Below are 19,632 nucleotides of genomic sequence, written 5' to 3' on the forward strand. Positions count from 1 at the left end.
GAAAACAGACAGTTGGAAAACAGTTGAGGACAGCCAGATATGTGTTGGGCCAGGGACCACCAGCAGATTTTATTGAGGGAGCATCAAGCTCTCTGGGGGACATATTGAGACAAGCGGTCTCTCAGATACCAAGCACCAAACCCAACTCTCTAATTTTAATCCAATTGTAGTGACTATTATCTAGATATATACTTTGAAAAGAACATGAAAGAGGTATCTGACCAATATGATTAAGTAGGAAAGCAACTTTACTAGTATTCTTTCAAGGCATCCTGGCCTTATATTTTAGAGGAAAGGCTTCCTCTTCCATTTCAAATATTTTTTCATGACATTACCCTTTCTTGATCCATTCTGAGAGTGTGATCCTACTGGAAGGGTGTCAATGGCTTGGCTTCCCATAACTGGTATAAATCATAGCATGACTAAATGCTTCCTTTTTGTCTCTTAAAGGACCTCCTATATTTTCTGCAGCTTTATATCCCACTCAATTACAAAAAATGTGGTAGGATGTGTAACAACTGGCAGCTATATGATCTGATTAGATGTGGGCAACTGAACTATCAGAAAATTTAAGCCAATCAACTGTGATCCACTGTAAAACACTTTCCCAAAACTGACATTAACAGATGACATAACACATCAAAAAGTGAAAGTGTGTTTCAGGACATAGCGGTTTAAAGCATTCATAAAATAAAACAACAAAAGAGCAATGAAACAACACTGCCCTTTGCAAAAGCTCTGCTGTCCCAGACATTTCATTCACTAAAAAGATCAAGAACTCTGAGTACTAGAACTATCTGAGACTTTGATACATTATCTGAAGCTTATTACTCCTGACATTTACTGTGTGCTTCCATACAAAACTAACATTTCACTGATCTTATTAATTGGAAGTTATTTTATATAGACTTCCCTCTATATGCAACACACATCTATACATCCATAATAGTGTTTTGGAAACTAGTGAGTAGCCATGTAGCTTTGTTTACATACGGAGAAAAAAGTCCTTCACTTTTCTTGTTCTCATAACTATCAAAGATTTCCACACATTTAAGGCTTTCCATTTGGAAATTTTCTGATGAGAAATAATTAGAATGTTTGAAACTTAAATTATTTCAAATCTATATAAAGAAATTCAATTAATATAGCCACCTTCCAGAATAGTAGTGCTTATTTTCCTAAGATGCAATGACAGTGATTGCTCTCATAAGGATTTCAAACAAAAATCATTGGTCCAGCAGATCTCACAGATGTGAATTGGCTGAACCAAAGCTTACCTAGACATGGCTGAGGGACCCACGAAGTACCAGAAAAACCACCTAGGAAATGTGTCTAAATCAATCCACCAACCATTCAAGACAGTTCTTAGCTCATAAAATTTCCACTGAAAAATACAGCAGACACAATTTGATGCCAACTAATAGAACTATGGCTCCAACATACTCTGACAGCAATACATTTAGTTGTAATGGTGAACATGTGGTCAAAACTCCATTTGAAAAAAACAGTGGACATTAGATGCAGCAGGAGATCAGCAGCCAGTGAACATATTCCTCACCAACCTGCAGATTCTCTCCTGAAATTCTCCTTGGGTTTCTTTATCCTAGCTATGCTTTAAAAGCTTTTAAAAAGTACCATTTATGCTACATGCATAAATATCACTGAGCAAGTAAGGCTTAGGTTTCCTCTTTTGGTCTCCAATTCTGCCTCATAAATATCCTGCATATTAACATTATGAGAAAAACCACTAGTTGTGATGTTTCATTTTGCTTGAATTTGATATGTTGCCTTGATGTACGGAGCCTAGGAGAATAAGCCCAAAGCACACCTTCTCGCTGGAAAAAGCAGAAGGAGAGGGAAAAGGGGATCCCTTATAGTAACAAGTGAACAAGCACTGTTAAGGTGGGTTACCTCAATCTGACTGTGAATCAAGTTGTACACCTGTGAAACAGCATATGTGGAGCATATAGTGTAGTTGCACTCTATGACTGTTTGTCTTTTTCTCCAGATTAATTCTCTGAGCTGGCCTAGTAATCTATAGACTTTTAATCAACTGAAACGGAACAATGCCAAAGTAGTTTTTAATCCATGAAATAAAGCAATTCAGCCCAACAAGTAGATGTGCTTTTTCATTTTCAGATTATAGGTCAGTTACAAATTCAATTCATACCACATACTAGTTTGAATTCCTTCAAATGGGGCATATTCTTGGCAGCTTCTTCTGAAGAACGGGTGACCAGCCTCAATCAACTAGTTTATTAGTACATTTATAACGGTAGTTTTTTTAACTGCAACAAACGTTGTTGTTTTTTGGCCATAAAATATTTACTTCCTTCTAAAGTTCAGTTTGTCTAGTAAAGCCAAAAGTATCTAGAAGAACTTATAAACTGGTAACATGCACACAGGCATGTGTGTGTGTGCATGCACTAAGTCAAATCACAACTAATTTGTATCGACCCTGTAGGGTTTTCAAGGTAAGAGACATTCGGAAGTGATTAGTCATTGCCTGCCTCCACATGGGTTGAGAGAACTCTTAAGAGATCTAGGACTGGCCCAAGGTTATCTAGCAGGCATCATGTGGACAAATGGAAAATTGAACCCTGTTCTTCATATTACAGTTTGCCATTCTTAACCACCTCCCCATGCTGGCTCTCTGTATACAGACATACATTTTATGTGGTATAAATATAGGTAAAATCTTAACAGCAATATCTGTTCTGTACCACCTGGAAAGAACGCTCAAAAGAATCCAATTAGACATGCAACACTTGCTTTAAGAAATGCAGAAAGGTGAGAAGTGGAGAGAACAGACTTGCAGCTGCTGCTCTGGCTGAGTCTAGAGCTGGCAGCATCAGGCTAGCCTCCATGTTTGTACATAGGTGTTTCTTTCCTTTGACATGAAAGCAGAAGCAAGTGAGAGACTCAGCTCACCTAGATACAGATGTCTGCTGCTTCAAAGCACCAGAGGCATAGGCTTCCAGCTCCTGGGGTATATCGTTCTGTAACCAGCCTGCAGCCACACTGCAGGAAGCACCTCAGGCCTCAACTAGTTATTCTCAGTAGTGTAGCACCCACAGGGTGGGGGGGCACGATGCCCTGGGTGCGCCCCATTGTGGGGGTGTAACCGGAGTGTGGCAGGGGCATTCTGGGGTGTTCCGGGGGCATTCCAGGGCGGGTGGAGGCATCACCACAGCAGGGGTGCAGGGCGCATGCCCCAGGCGCAGAACCCTCTCACTCCACCCCTGGTTATTCTGCTGTAAATTTTCTAGATATTTTTATTGAGCTCTCCATTTAATTAATCTGTAGTGATCTGGCAGGTTGTTGTAACAGTTGTAATAATTTTTCTCCTTTTTTGTTTTTTCCCTCTTTCTAGGAGTAGGCTCATAGAGTATTATAATGCCTAAGAAGAAATCTAATTAATTATCTGAAATGAGTTCCTCATCACCTGAACCATCTACACCCTCTCTAGATAACATCAGGGAACTTTTGTGAATGAACTGAAGAATTTTGAGTTAACCACTATTCAAACTTTTGAAAATAAACTTCATTTTTTAGATAAGAGGTTAGAAATCAATAAAGAACCCCAGAGACAATTCTTAAAATGTTATGGTTAAGTTAAGGATCAACACATACAAATTAATCAACTTAGTATACAAGTGGAATTGTTGGATTCAAGATGCATGATTAATGAGCCAATTTCACATAGAAACGATTATAAAGTCTTAGAATTAGAGGAAAAGATGAATTAACTAGTAAGGAATACATCCAGTGGTGGGATTCAAATAATTTAACAACCGGTTCCGCTGGTGGGATTAAAATAATTTAACAACTGGTTGTTTACAAGCACCATTTTAACAACTGGTTCTGCCAAAGTGGTACAAATCCCACCACTGAATACATCTATTTCTTGCTTCCAGCGTCCTAACCAATAAAAATAAAAATGACTGGCAAGTTATTAATTTTTAAAAAATGCTTACAAGTGTAATAATTTTACAGTGAAAGTGCCAATGTATCCTTAAGCCCCATAATTATAAAACTGCTGTAAACAGGAAAGCTAACATAAATTAGCAGGTAGGGTTGAAATTTTTTGGATTGGATTTGATTTTTAATTTATATACTACCCTCCCCCGAATGACTCAGGGTGGTGAACAACATCATAAGATAGAACAATAAAACATAGCAATACAATAAACCTGATCATAACATCAACAATAAACAGTCTATCAAAGCCTTGACAATATTCTAATATCAGATTAATAAATATTCAATATTACCATTTTGAGCATATTTTAGGTTCTCATAGCAATGAGAATGAGGTAGACAAAGCAACAAAAATCTAAACCATAAATTAATGAGCCAGTGGGATACATTCAGGAAGACATAAAGTTAGAGATGATTGTATATGCAGATTATAATATCTCCCCTAAGCTAGGATATTTTAATCAATTTAATAATAAATATTTAAATATATTTTCCTCCAAACACATGTGCCAGCAGGGTTGCCAGGATTTGCCAGTTAAAAACATCACATAATGAGGGCAAAAAACACCTTAGGCTTCAAAATCTAGGTCCCTCCTGTGTAGGAACTAAGCCCTAGAAGAGTTACAAGTCATCTCAAATTAATTAAAGTTTGTTAAATTGACAATTTCGCTTGCTAATTCTTTTCTAAGGTCATTTTCAAAAGTTATATGAAATTATATTCTATTATATTGTGGGATTTTGTTTTCTATTCAGAATAGTCTTAAAAACATGGCTTATATAAACAAATATATATATTTATTATTGCTAAGAGAACATTACACTTATGTTTTCCAGGTGAACCATTATTAAGATAAAACAGCAGTCATGGTGCTCCCCTGGTGCAGCTATGAAGAAAAAAAATTACCTTGTATAGTATTCTGGGGAGGTAACTAATGCAAAGGCAACACCAAATAAAAACATTATCTATTACAAATCCATTGAAGATTCACATTAGCAACTCTGCTTTCATACTCCATATTCTATCAGGTGGGGGGGAAAGGGTAAATAGATAAATAATGTAGGCAATAGTTTTGCAAGACAAGAATATTTGAGGTAGGATAGCTGCAAGACCTTGCCCTTAAATCATATCTAAACGCTTTATTGCCTACAACATTTTTAGAACCTATTCACACAACTAGATTTTTACTGTATTATCTCAATCAGAAACAGAACTCAGTTCTATCTATCTAGCATTCTATGTGTTGGTTCATCACCATCTGTCAAATCTTCTACAGATAACAAAATTTTCAATTCAAATAAATGCACTCAGTGCTCAAACTAAGCTATCATTCAAATTTAGACATGAGGCTTGAATTCCTTTTCAGTGTTCTTCAACTCTGACCCAGCTCTACCCCCTCTTTCCCTTAAAAGGGCACAGACAACAGCCCAGCAAGTAGGACAGGCAAAACAGACCTCCTTTGTTCGCTTTTTCCTTTTCAGTTTTCTATTGAGGTAAATAACTGAAAAGCTCAGCCAGCCTTCAGTGGTTCTGAAGAAAGCAATACAGCTAGACTGAAACTACGCCTACTGATCAACATATAACAGTACTATGAAGCTTGTGGGGACATCATGTTAGCCTTGCAAAAGAACATATTGAAGGTTAATACTTGTTTTAAAATTGATAGAGTGAATGTGTATTAACTTGTGTATTCTAAATATATTTATAACATGACAACACCTAAAACATTATACTTGATAATTTAAATTAGTTTAGTTACAAGTACTGGATTTTTTTAATGCTTCCTGCCCACTCAAGAAGCCAAAGGCAAATTCAAAGCATATTACACATGAACTCCTACATTATTAGCTCAGTTTACAGTGCTGGAAAATATATTTAACAGTGTTCATTTCAGCTTGTTTTTTTCCTATTGAATTGTTATTGCAGGGGAAAAAAACCAAACTAAATACAACCACCATTTCCCCAAAATGTCATTTTTGATCCTCCTCACATTTGTTTCAGTTGTGAATTTAGAAATTCTGCTTAACAAAAAAAAAGAGGAACATAACATACTAATCCACAGAATGACCTGGAACAATGTAAGGAAATGGAATTAATACTGGATTGATTAATTCTTTTATTAGTTGAATGTACAATTTGAGCTGTAATAACCCCAGCCAAACCTTTCTCACTTAATAATTCTAATAGTCAAGCCATCATAAGATAGATCACAACTTCCAAAGGAACTGATTTTATATGAGGCCATATCAATTTCATGCTCTCTGCTAAGATATTCTAGTTAGAAAAGTAGCAAACTGTTCTCTAATAATCAACAGTTTAACACCTGCACAGATTTAACAACTAAATTGACAATCTGCTTTCTCCATTTATAAATTACAATTAAAATACAAGCTTTAACATCTTTACAATCCTTGGCCATGATAGTTTCATATGCACTGACAGAACTTTACATGTTCCAAAGCTTCAATGCTAGAATGAAAGGGATACCCTTCCTCAAAATGAAATCAGTGTGAAAGATCTCAAAATACTTTGTGCCTGCTTAAAATCCCACATGCACAAGGAGCCACTGAGCTAAGAAACTGGCTTTAAAATAAGGAACTGATACCTTTTTAACATTGAAAACCAGTTTTAGCTTCTGATGCTGTCTCAAAAGTTTTTAAAAAGTCATTCCTCCAGCTCTCAATCTTTTCAAACAAGAGGGAAACTAAGCTTCTTCTGGATTTTACTTCCTAAGGCTAGCACTTAGTCAACAAGCTGATACTGCATCTTGACAAGCTGACAGTAATATTAGTTTGTGAGGCTGAAGTGCAAAAAGTTATGGTGCTTCATACTCTTGATGGGGGTTTAGCTGATTCTCACTGACTTAGTTAAGAAACGATGGGCCATGCTTGATCCATCTTTACTGCTGAAGAAGCAAGCAGATGCAGTTTAAAAAGAAACAACCTTCTACCAATCCCAACTTAGCTCAGAAGATTGCCCCCTATCTTAACTTTGCTCACCTGGCCAACTGGATCAATCCTATGCTTTCTTCATGTCTAGCTTATAGGGGACTGCCCTTAAAGAGAACTCAGAAACTCCAGCTCGTAAAGAATGCCATAACCCGGTTATTATCAAGCACTATGCAGAATCTACACATCACTCCCTTTCTGCAGACACTCCATTTGTTACTCAACAGCTACTGTCTTCAAAGTTCTAGCTATCACCTACAAAGCCCTTGTACCAACATACTTGCAGGATTGCCTCTTCTGCTATGTTCTGCTGTGATATCCACAAAGCAAAGCATTCTACAGGTGTTACCCTGCAAATAGAAAAAACGAGCAACTTCCTATTCATGTGCATTCTCTGTGGTGTTATAGGAAGGTCTGCTGGAAGGTATTAGGAAGACCCACATGCTTCTATTGTTTTGCAAAATATACAAAACAGAATTGTTCAGGAGGCCATTATTGTAGAGGAGCAAAGCTGTGATGACAGATCAGATCAGGAGGTGACTTTATGAGAGTTAAAGTTTTTTCTACACAGACTGTCTTGTTACCTTAAACAGATGTTTGTTTCTAGTGTCCTTGATTTTCTCCCCACTGTACTACAGTCCTAGCCCAATTGCATTATTTTATTTTACTACAAATCTTTGCAACAATAATATGCTCTGAATCCAAGGCCCATTGATTGAAACCAGTGAGAATAAAATAGTCAATACACAATGGGAAAAAAATAAGATATGCTGCTCAATTGGCAAGTAGTTCATATCTTTCAATTGCCCCAAAATAAAAGTAAAAATTTGTGTAGATATTTATGGTCTGGTACAGGTCAAAGACAGGTAGAAGTTCTAAATATACACTAGAAAGGGTCTCTTTAACAACTGAAAAAATGATTTAGTCATACTTAGCAGAAATTGTAATCAATAGCAAACTGAATGGATATAACATCAAAGGGACATCTCCACATGCAAACGCATATTCCTCTGACAGAAAGACTGTTTTGCACTATGTACTAACCATTGTAGCAGAATGGTGCGCAAGAAAAAACAACACTAAATCCAAATTAGTTTTTCTAACAATAGTACAAACAGATAAAGGAGCTGTTCGGATTACACAAAATATAATAATTATAGTTACATATAAATAGATAAAAGCAGCCTATTTGGATTAGATGTGATCTTCCTATGGTACATGGATATTCATTTCCAAACAAGTTTTAGAATAACCTCTTGCACAAATATTGTTCTTTTTTCCTTCAAAACATTTACATATATAAGCATGCGTAAGTAGACTTTAGATGATGAGGTTTGGGGAAACATACTGCCATCCATATCACACTTAATAGCATATTACAATTAAGTTATTATTGGCATCCTTTCGACAAGGCAAACTTTGACCCTAGAAATATGCAAAGTAAAAAAGCAATACCTTGATTTTGTCACCCTAGCAATACCAAAAATGTAATTATTTCAATTGCCTTGACTTCACAAGTGTACAGACAGCCCTATAAGTATACCAATTCATAGCTGGGTGTAATCATGAAGTAGCAGAAAAATAAACAGTTCTGAGAACTGGAACAATATCTGAGTAACAAGCCAATCTCATAGTTACCATTTTACAAATGTGTAAGTCTATACATTTGAAAGAGGGAGAGATAATAAAGATTCCATATATGATCCAAGACCCAAGGAACTACCTTAGGTGAACCTAATAGAATCTTTTTTCTTGTTACAGTTACATTGTGAGCGATATTACACACTTTTTATGTTGAACAAACACAACTGCACAGTTCTCCAGAACCCAGTATCACTTTACTAAATATTAGTCAAACAGTATGATTTGTATGGTATTCGTTTGAGAGTTCCAACAGAAAAGTTGAAGGGAAACAGAAGTACCCTGGATCACCTGAACATTTGACAGATTCACAGCCAATTCCGCACTATGTTCTGCATAAAACTCCCTCTGGTTGTACCTAGCTCAGCAAAATACTATTAGCTACAGAAATGTTAGATCCCATGACATTATTCTGTGCTTTGGTTTGCTTTTAATAATAAATACTGACACTCCTTTGCTGTTAGATACCAAATGCTCTCACATACCCAGGTTTAAGGGGGGTGGGGGGATACAAAGGACAATACATTAAAAAGCAATGCCAATCCCGTTTAAGATACTGAATTTAGGGAAGGGTAATTGAGCACTGTCTGAAAACAGACCCCTATCTACTTGTCTGCCCTTCTTCTGCAAGACTACCTGGTCCTCTACATCCGTGTATATATAGGTCCAGAAACTGATCACCCACCGCCGTGGATGAGCCCCTCCTCAAATCAGTACACTGAATTCTCTTGATCAAATCTGTGTAGCACAGATGGAGTGAGGGGGGGGGGGGATTCTGTAGCCTACATGGGCCTCTTAAACCCCTAATCCGCCCGGGCCGAGTGAGTTCGCTTGCTTGCTTCAGCACAGACAGCTCCCTTCCCGGCACACGCAGCTGCAACGGCTGCCAAAACAGACCGCCAGCGGGCTTCTGCCTGGCGCTCAGCGATATCCGCTTTGCAAAAGTCGAGCGAGCTCTACAAAAACAGACCCGGCAGCAGTTGTCCCCTTGAGCATGCCTGAAGTGGCAACTTTAGTCGACCTCCGCTTGGTGGGAGCGCCCGAGCTCTGCGTGCCAGGGGATCACAGCGGGTGGGGCGGGGCTCGCCGCCTCCCACGAATGGCTGCACAAATAACTTTCCCAAGGCTGGCAACAGGCGCTCCTAATCGGGCCACTAAAGAACGATCTGCCTGCTCCAAAGCCCGCGGGGAAGGAAGGGCTCGAATGAATGAGTGCAGCGCGAGTGACTGGAGCCGCAAGGGAACCCGCGCACCTGTGGCGCACAGAGGTCTCCCTCCCGGCACAGGCCGGGCCAGGGGCCAGCCCAGCTGCAAATCCCGCGCAGACACTCATATGAACCACTTCAGGACGCGGCTTGCCAGCAGGGTGGGCTACTGCGACGAGCATGGCTGTCACACGCCGACGGACGTGCACGACGGAGGCACACCCACACAGTCAAAGACAGATCCACCCGTGCCATCATTTAAGGCGGGGGGGGGGGGGATACAAAGGTGCACAGCCCAAAGGAGAAGCCTTTAAAATTGTGTGGCCTGATTCAACGCCTTTTTCATGCAACAACCGAGGCATATCAAATCTGTAAATCGGAACGGGGGGCGGGGGGAGAGGGAGAGACATGCTTGGCTGTGCAACCGGTTCCTGAACAGCGCATCCGGGCGCGCTGAGGGATGTGCGCGTCTCCCACGTTCTCCGTCTCGCGACCTTTATTGTGTTCCACCCTGGCCCACTATTCTGATATCGGCTCGCTGCATGGGAGGAGGGGTGGACGAGAAGCCGAGGAAGTTGCAGCCTTTCTGCCGTGCCTGGGCTCGAAAGGGTGGGTCCCGCTCCTGGTAACCCGCCGCAGCCAGTTGCCATGGGGAGGAAAGAAACCGAGCAGATCCGCCGCAGCTGTGACAACCTCAAGCCCGCACGCGGTGGCGTCCCCTGGCGCCTTCCAGCCTTTCTGGGCGGACTAGGTGAGGATGACAGCCACCCCACCTCCACCCCATACGGGCGCTCCCGTTAAGGAGATTCTCCCTCCTCGGATTGACAGACTCACTCACATGTCGAGGCAGCCTCGAAGACCAGGCCAGCGGCCGTAGGGAACGCGCTTCTCCCTCCTCTCCCCGGGTTCGCCTCCTTCAATTACGGCAAGCATGGAAGAGGGAAGATCCCGTACAGACAAGCCAAGGGCGCGCGCGTCCCCGAGCGTCACGCCTGAGCCTCCCCAGTGCCGCTCAAGCAGCTCAGCCGAGAAAAGGAGGCGGGAGGAAAAGGATGAGCGCGCGCGCTTGTCGGTATGGCAGAGCGTGTGCACGCGGCTCAACCTCTCCTCTCCCCCCGCATAAACGCACGCACAGCGAGCACAGTGTTGGGCGGGCTGCTTGCTGCTTTTACTGGCTAACCGTTGGGCTGCATAATAACCTAAGCCAATATATTTTGATATTAGGTGTATAGATAAACGTATACACCTGCTATGTACATAGCCCCTTTTTAGATCTGTGGCTGTGTCGTTCTTGAATCAGGAATAGCAGCTATAACCACTGCTGAGCTGAGTTTGCATTCTCTTCCCCAACTATGTTCATTGTGATAGATGGGGCTGGATTAAGACCTTTAGAAGCCCTAAACAATGAAAAGATTATGATACTCCCATGCACTGTATATGTAATTCAAAGTAAAAACAATAGTAAACCATGAAATATATTCTAATAAATAAATATTATTTGTATGAAACAAAATACCTGTTACTCCATTGCTTTCTTGCCTTCATGATACATGGCACTTTACACTAATCAAAGATGCAAAATAATGTCTACTTTTGCTTACTTATAACTTTGTTTGTACTACAAAAAGTTTACTCCTACATTTTGTTTAATCTGCCTAACCTTGCTTAATCTGCCTACATTTTGTAATTGCAAAGTCTTTGATCATATCTTCAAAATTAATCTGAAGTAATAAATCTGCTTCAATACTTAACGGGGATAAGGAAGAAAAAAACCTCTACTGGGACCTCTACTTGAGACCCTTTAGTTAACAGGTAACAGGAAGCAAAGCTTATAGGTACCTCAATATTGTTTTCACAGAGGATAACTGCCAAATAGTTTTAGGTAGGGACATAGTTTGAATTCATGTCAGAGATTAGTAATTTATCATTATTATTTATTTTGGTTAAGTATTCCCCACTTTTTTTCACAGCAATTTATAACATTTCCCCTCAAGGCCACCCAGCCAGCTGCCATGCAGGACAGGGGGCTTGAACCTGGTTCTCCAAGATCCCAGCCGAATTCCATTTCAGTGTTTTATTTGTTAAAACGAAGCAGGTACTCATATGAAAGGTTTCATCAACCATCACTTTTGACCAATTACTCCCTGAGAACTTAAAAAAGTCCCACAAAAGATGGTGGTATATTGGACTGATGAGTACACACACACACACACACACACGGTCCTGTTCTAGATACCCCACGCTGGCTTCTTATACATAACAACTATTGGTTTATATTTCCCTCTTTGAATTACATGTTTTTTTAAAAAACTGATAAAACGTTATTTCCTCCTTCACAAGGAGGAAAAGGGAGGCAATGTCAAATGAGCACTTCCACCAAAGGACAAAACAGAGAGGCATGAATTTGGTAGTGAAAAAATATCATTGATCATCAGATAGCTTCAGATTCCTGAAACTACTTTATGAGTCCCAAAGTAAAGCACCTTTGAATAGTATAGTTCTGGAATGTTTGCAACTGCTAAATCCAGGTTATTCTGGAAACACTCTTCCACCTACAGCGTGAATAAACACAAGTTATTGGGTTACAGGAAGGCATAATTACAATTCTGGGGCTGTAACCTTATACCTACTTGTTGAAAGCAAGCTCCATTGAACGGAGAAAGGCTGGCTTCCAACTGCAATGGTATACGACACCTCAAAGTAATGTGAATTTGCAATGCAGTCTAAAATCAACTGGAAAACACACAAGGTATGCTTCAATAGAAGAACCGTAGCTTAAAAAAATCAGCCACAGTGCAATGTAGAAATATTAGAACAGTGAGACCCAGAAGTTTTGAGATGGAAAACTGTTGTAATAATTACAGTAGACACAGAATATCCCCATTCATCCCTACCCATGTATCCTAGAATTTATGCAATATACTTTCTTGAATTACTTTTCCACCCTTCCAAATATTACTTTTCCACCCTTCCAAATACTACTCTGCATAACTTACCCTTCCATCATAGAATTTGATGTCCATTAGATAATATGGGCATTTCCCCACAATCCTTCTCTAACTACAGATTTTTTTTGGGGGGGGGGACAATCTTTTATAGTACTCATGGGACACCAGTGAGGAAGCACATTAAACCTGTGCTTTACCGGCTGGACCGGCTACCAGTTGAATTCTGGATTATTTTCAAGGTGTTGGTTCTAACCTTTGTGGCCTTGAGGGGCATGGGGCCATCATATCTTTGGGATCATCTCTCCCCATATCGCCCACAGAGAACCTTATGATCCTCTGACAGTAACTGATAGGTGATCCCTGGCCCCAAGGACATTGAGTTCCACCAGAGCCAGGGCCTTTTCGGCCCTGACTCCTGCTTGGTGGAGTTCACTCCCAACAGACATTGGTGCCCTGCAGGATATAAATCAATTCTGCAGGGTCTGCAAGACCAAAATTTTTCACCAGGCCTATTACTATGATGTTGGCCCAAAAATTGTATCATTCTGGCCCCAGAGTTTATACCCCTTCCTCTCTCACCCATAAGACTTTATCAAATCAGGGTGAGAGTTGGGATTGATGTGTTGTTTAATGTATTGTTTAATCATCATCTGAGTAATTTTTTTCATTACCTTTATTAGGCATGGGTAAAACAACAATTAGACTAACAATAACAACAAATAGAAAGGTTATCAGGTGATCAACAGGAGTGCGCAGTTGTTGATAAAGCTGTTGCCAAAAACTTTGCTACATTTGCGATTCTTTTAGTACAGCAGTCATTCAAAAGCAGAAATAGCTTGTCTTGGTCAGAAGTGGCAAGACATGAATTAATATGAGGTTCAATGTAGAGACTCCAATGTAGAGAATTGTGTAGCAAGAGCATATGAGCAGTTGTTTCCACTTGGTTAGGCGAACATTGACAAGTTCTTGCCGAAGAATTCTACCACGAAGGAATCTGCCATGGAGAATTGCAGAGGAGAGAACGTTTAGACGAGTTTGCATAAAGAAGCATCTCAGTAATGGGGATGAAAGATTTTTGAAGTAGGCCGGAAGGGATCCATCAGGTGGAATAAAGTCCATTGCTCAACGATGAGCAAGGCCTGTTAGCTTCAGATAGCAGTTTTTGTCTTTCCAAATCAAGTACTTTTTGTTTTAAGATGCGAAAGGTACTGATCACATCCGAGTTGGAAAAAATTCCACAGAGAAACCTAATATATAATTGTGACATAATTAGTAATTTGTTGGTTCCATTTGGAGTGGTATGAATCAGCGAGCATGTGCCATGTTAACCTGCCTAGCCTTGCGTTGTGATGGAGGTGCACCCAAAATTTCAAGACTGATATCCAAACCCTTGTAGTAATAAGATTTTTAACCCATTTCTAGGCATAGGCTGACATATGCAACACAGTTGGGTAGTCTGAGAAGGTTGTGAAAAAACTTGGACTGAATTTTTTCTAGGTCTTTAATTGGGCTTTCTACCCTTATGGGCCCCATATAGCATCTTTGGGATTAATTTGGATTTGAAGATTTTAACTACAGAAGGTATGTACTGACTTCCTTTAGTGAAAAGGAAGCGTTTAATCATGGCAGTATTGCGCTTTGCAAAGTTGGTAATGGGGCTGAGTTGAGGTGACCATTTCAGATTGAAATGAAACATCACTCCTGTGTAGCAGAAAGATGGCACTTGTTCTAATGTGCTCCCATTGATTTTCCACGAAGAAGGTCACCAAGATTTGGCAAACATCATGATCTTGGATTTGGTATCGTTTATCTCCAGGGAATTGCATTTACAACAATCAGAAAATGCCTGGAGAGTGCGGGTGAGGCCAATTTTTGTCAGCGAAAGCAAAACTGGATCACCTGCATATAGTAACACAGGGATCTTCTGAAAGTTCAAGATGGTATTATGACCTTCTATTTTCAAAAGATGGGGTATCAGGTCACTAATGAACACTAATTACCAAAAAAAATTGGGTCCTTTGAGTTTGTAGTGTCAATAAGAATATTCCAGGTTTTTTAAAAATACAATTGACTTCTCTTAATCTGCATCAATTTGTAAAAGTCTTTATGGCTGGAGATGTAGTCTTCACGTGCTGATTGGGTTGGACATTCAACGAGGAGGCAGTAAAGATCTCAGAGTTGAGATTCCAAGTCAAACCAGGAATCATTTGTAGAGTGAGCAGTTGAATTGCTGGGTTTGGTACTTGGTTGAGTGGCTTTATTGATTAAAGATGTTAATTTTTCATTGAAAGAGAGTGAAACTTTGGCAGATTCAGTATTTTTAATAGCCAAGAAAACTTTATCCAAAGACCCTGAGCTTAGCAGGGTCATCAGTTGTGCCTCCTTCTGAATGGACCATTTGGTCGGAGGATTGAAGCAAAGAGGATTTATATTGATCTGCACAGGGGTAGTTATGGGCTGCAAATTGTCATAACTAATGTAATTGACCAGAGGCTGATGGTCACTGTCCACTCTGTTGTCAGAAAATTTGTGATAAATCCAATCATAGAAGGAGAGATGAGAATATAATTGATGGCACTGCTGCCTCGAGTAATTATTTGTATCAGACTATTTTAAATGTTAATGTATTACTGTTGAATGTTAAGATTGTGATTTTTTTTTTAAAAAAAAGTGTGTTAGCCACCCTGAACCCAACCTTGGCCAGGAAGGGTGGGACATTAAGGTGAATAAAAATAAATAAATAAATGGTTCAAAAACAAAAGCGAGAATATTCTATAACATGATAACCAAGGAACCCTCAAGAGGTAATGGATCTAAATAAATGCCTCAGCACTCAGTTTTGACTGCCATGACAGGAAGAGAACCATACAGGAATGCGGTCCTTCTAGTTCCCAATCAATTACTTACAAATTCTGTTACTGGGTTTTCTCTTCTCTTCTGGGTTTTTCAGAGCAATATGTGATCTATCCCACATAAGCTATCTACTAGTCTTTTCTGGCTTAAGGTCTATCAAAATATCTGTGATCTACAGATCTGACATAGGCCTACAGGAGAGGCATAGCTATAAGGGGACAGGGGATGCCCTGTGCACCGGGTGTGCGCCAGTGTGGGGGGATAATCATCCACGTCCCTTCCCCCCTCGCCTTGTCAGGCCTGGGCCCACCCCACCAGCCTAGCCTGTTTTCAGCAAGCAGAAAAAGGTAAGTGGGGGGCGGGGGCGGGGGGGCGGGGCTCAGGTGCCATTTTGCCCCGGATGCCATTTTCTCCCCCTACACCCATGGCCTACAGACTACACTTATATCTTGCAAATATTTTTTGTTTAAGTCCAAAGTGCCTGTGGAAAATGCCACACTACTTGGTATACAGTAATGAGGTCAGGTTTCCAGCATGCTATCTAGGATATACTGTTCTGATGTAATGTGTTCAAAGAATTTGTCTTTAAAAGAATCTCAGTGTAAGGTTTTTAAAAGTATACAACAATCACTCTGTCTTGTCCAGAACTGGGCACTTGAAAATAATTACCATCTAATTTAAAAGCTTCAGTGAAAAACCACTAAATTAAGTTAATCAATATCATAAATATAATTAAGGCATAGTCCTAATTCACCAGCAATGAGGAAATCTTTTGCAATGGTACAAAATTATTCATAAAGTTCTAGGAAGCAGGCAATCATCATCCGAACAAAGAGGGACATAATGTTGAAATAGAATTTAGGGACTGTTCACAAGAACAATATAATTGATCTTGTAAATGTTTACAGATAATCTAATGATCTCAAAAGGTTGCCAGAAAGAACTCTAAAGCTATAATGATGACCTTCCAAAATAGTAATGTATTAAGCTTTTGAAAGAAATCCTAAACACCCTCATCAGTGTTTGCAAAAAACAATAGAATAGAAAACAAACAAACAAAATGAGAACAGGATAGGACAGGATAGAACAGAACAGAACAGAGCTAATTGGTTGTGGTTCAATGGTAGAGCATGTACTTGGCATGCAGAGATTCCACGTTCAGTCCTTGACATCTTCAGTTAATAGATAGGTAGGAAGTGAAAGACCTTTGCCTGAGATCCTAGAGAGCTGCTGTTAGTTTGATTAAACAGTACTGATCTGTTCCCTTGTCCTTTCCTTATGCTGTCCCCCAATTGACATCTTTGTTGGCTGTCCTACTCTTCATCTGCATGATTCTATATGTAGCTGGAACTGAAGGTATCAATTGATAGAGGCATGCCCAGGGTGCAATTATTAGTTTTAATCTTTGTAATCATATTTTAATTTACTTCTATATGGTTATTATATTTTACGTTGTATTTATGTTATAAGCTGCCCTGAGTCCAGTTTAGGTTGGAAAAGGACAGGGTAAAATAAAATAAAAATAGACCAAGAATACTAACTCAGTATAAGGCAATTTCCTGTTTTGATAATTGTATCTTACTCCAGTGTGGTGTAATGGTTACAGTGTTAGAATGGGATGAATCTGTGTTCTCACTCTGCCATGAAAGCTTGCTGGGTGACTTTGGCTAGTTGCATATTCTCAAGCCTAATCTCCCTCACAAGGTTTTTGTTACGAAGTTTAAAAAGGATGACAAAATTCCTTTGGACTTTGGATTCCTACTGGGGAGAAATGTCAGTGTATAAATAAAGTAAATTCCCTTTTCTGTCTAGTGACTAGCTTAATTATGTAGGGGAGACTTTTCCAATCGTTTTCTTTTTTTGTTCCTTTTATCTTATTTTTGTTTAGTTCATTCTTCTTTAAAACACTTATCATGAGGTCCTGAAATGCTACAAGGATAGGGAAAGTTTTAGTTTATTTCTGTGGTATATATCCAGAAGCCAGTTCTGGTGTTATCCAAAGGATGCTTGAAGGCTGTGCTCCATTCTCAAGATTTTTATCTTTATTGAAATTCTGTTTTCACTCGGAATACTTTTCACTCGGAATTTTAATTTATTGTTTATTCTCTTGTTCTCATCTTGTTTAGTGATTCTGGAGTTGGAGCTGGCTTGCTTTTCTCCTTGTTAATTGGTAAATTGGTAAATTGACTTTGAAATCACATTCACCTCAGCTGCAATATCTATTTTTAATTCCAAAATCAGACCAAAAATTCCAAAATCAGACCAGGTGGGTTTGGGGCCGCCATAGTTGGGAGGAAGGGGCTGCCCGCAGAAGGAAGGGTGCTCGCAGCTTGGTGGCCCTGCAGGCTGGAGGGAGGGAGAGCAAGAAGGGGCCCCGCTGCCCTTCTCCTCAGCCCTGGTTCACTGCTGGGCTGCCATAAGTGGGGCCAGGCAGTGGAGTGCTGGGGAGCGATTTTGTGCCCCAACATGATCAAATGAGTGGTGCCTGGGGACATGTGACACCACATGTCCCTCTGGTGGATATGCCACAGGGACATCCACACACAAAACTACACAAGACGTTTGCCTATTGGCAATACTCCTTTACTGCTATATTCCTTTACTGATGATGAAGAAGAGTTGGATTTATATCCCACTCTTTCTCTTCTGTAAGGAGACTCAAAGGGGCTTACAATCTCCTTTCCCTCCCCCCCCCCAACAAACACCCTGTGAGGTGGTTGGGGCTGTGAGAGCTCCGAGAAGCTGTGACTAGCCCAAGGTCACCCAGCTGGCATGTGTTGGAGTGCACAAGCTAATCTGGTTCACCAGATAAACCTCCACAGCTCAAGTGGCAGAGCGGGGAATCAAACACGTTTTTTTCAGATTACAGTGCACCTGCTTTTATCCACTACACCATGCTGGCTCTCTAATGGTGGATGTATAGAAATCAGATGAAGGCCTAAGAACTTTCCTGTCAAGCAAGGAATGTTTGCCATAGCATTCAGCAGGAATATAGAATATGAAATGTAAGTGTTATATTGAAAATGAATTAGCAGTAAATAATTAGCAGTAAATAATAGGGCAGAGATGCAAGTGAGTTGTTTGATAGAACTTTATTAGATGAAAAATGTATTTACGCTAAATATAGGAGCAGCAAACTCTATCGATGCAAGTCTCAATTTGGGTGCTTGTTCAGCCTATATATGGCTGTGTGTCTGCCTGTCCTCTTTGGCTGGAAGAAGAAAGGAGAGATCTTTTCAGAAGCTCATGTGATTTTAGGCATGTGACTTCAGCAGTTAACTCTTGCTTGACTGAACAAAGCAGGCACTTGTAAAATCCTAACCATAGGTATTTGGTTTTTTCCAAAATTCCTACCTACCTCATTTAAGCTGGGCATACTGCTTGAATTTGTCTAAGCAGAAAGATGCCCATAACACTGTAATATGAACCTTTCTCCATGAAAGCAGCTGGCTAACAGACAGAAGGTTAAACCCTACAATACAGAAATTGCTGCATGAAACTACCATTTAATTCAAGTTAAATGAGAGTACTTAACCTTTTCCCCTTTTAGCATTAGACAATTAGATTTGAATCATGAGAACAGAACACTGCCAGCAATGATTTTCTAATTGCTATGTTACACAGCACTGTGATTTTTGCATAAGGATGCGCTGTTTTGAAAAATACCGAATAGGGAAGTTTAATTCTTCTCACAATTGCACTAGTACTGAGATATTTGTTGAGAAAAAATATTTTCAAGTAAATTCTACATCTAACATGGGATTGTCATGATCCCTAAAGAGTTATACCAGGGAACACACAAGCAGTCTATTAGTGCTTGTTATATACAAACTAAATTATGCCCAATTCTTGTTTTCAGCTCATATTGATAATATTTATAATCAAAATGAAATGGAAGAATTTTTAAAAATCTACAAAATACAAGACACTGATAGCTAAATTCTGCTCCATATGAGGATGTGCTGTGGAGGGGGTGGGGGGGAGGGAATCCAAATTATGTAAATGAAAAAATTGATGTGCTGCACATGAACATAGGAGCAGGATTTCTATGGATTTAC

At 39.8% G+C, this 19,632-nt stretch overlaps 1 protein-coding gene across 1 annotated transcript in view; it reads right to left on the reverse strand.

Moving 5' to 3' along the window:
• Positions 1-10,859, reverse strand: part of NRCAM (neuronal cell adhesion molecule) — a 180,830-nt gene extending 169,971 nt beyond the window's left edge. Inside the window, 1 exon segment of the mRNA XM_048501581.1 lies at positions 10,612-10,859. The gene's annotated coding sequence lies outside the window, so the exon portion shown is untranslated.
• Positions 10,860-19,632: the final 8,773 nt, after the last annotated feature.

The sequence above is a fragment of the Sphaerodactylus townsendi genome, linkage group LG06 (genome assembly GCF_021028975.2).
Source record: "Sphaerodactylus townsendi isolate TG3544 linkage group LG06, MPM_Stown_v2.3, whole genome shotgun sequence".
In the NCBI taxonomy this organism is placed as follows: Eukaryota; Metazoa; Chordata; class Lepidosauria; order Squamata; family Sphaerodactylidae; genus Sphaerodactylus; species Sphaerodactylus townsendi.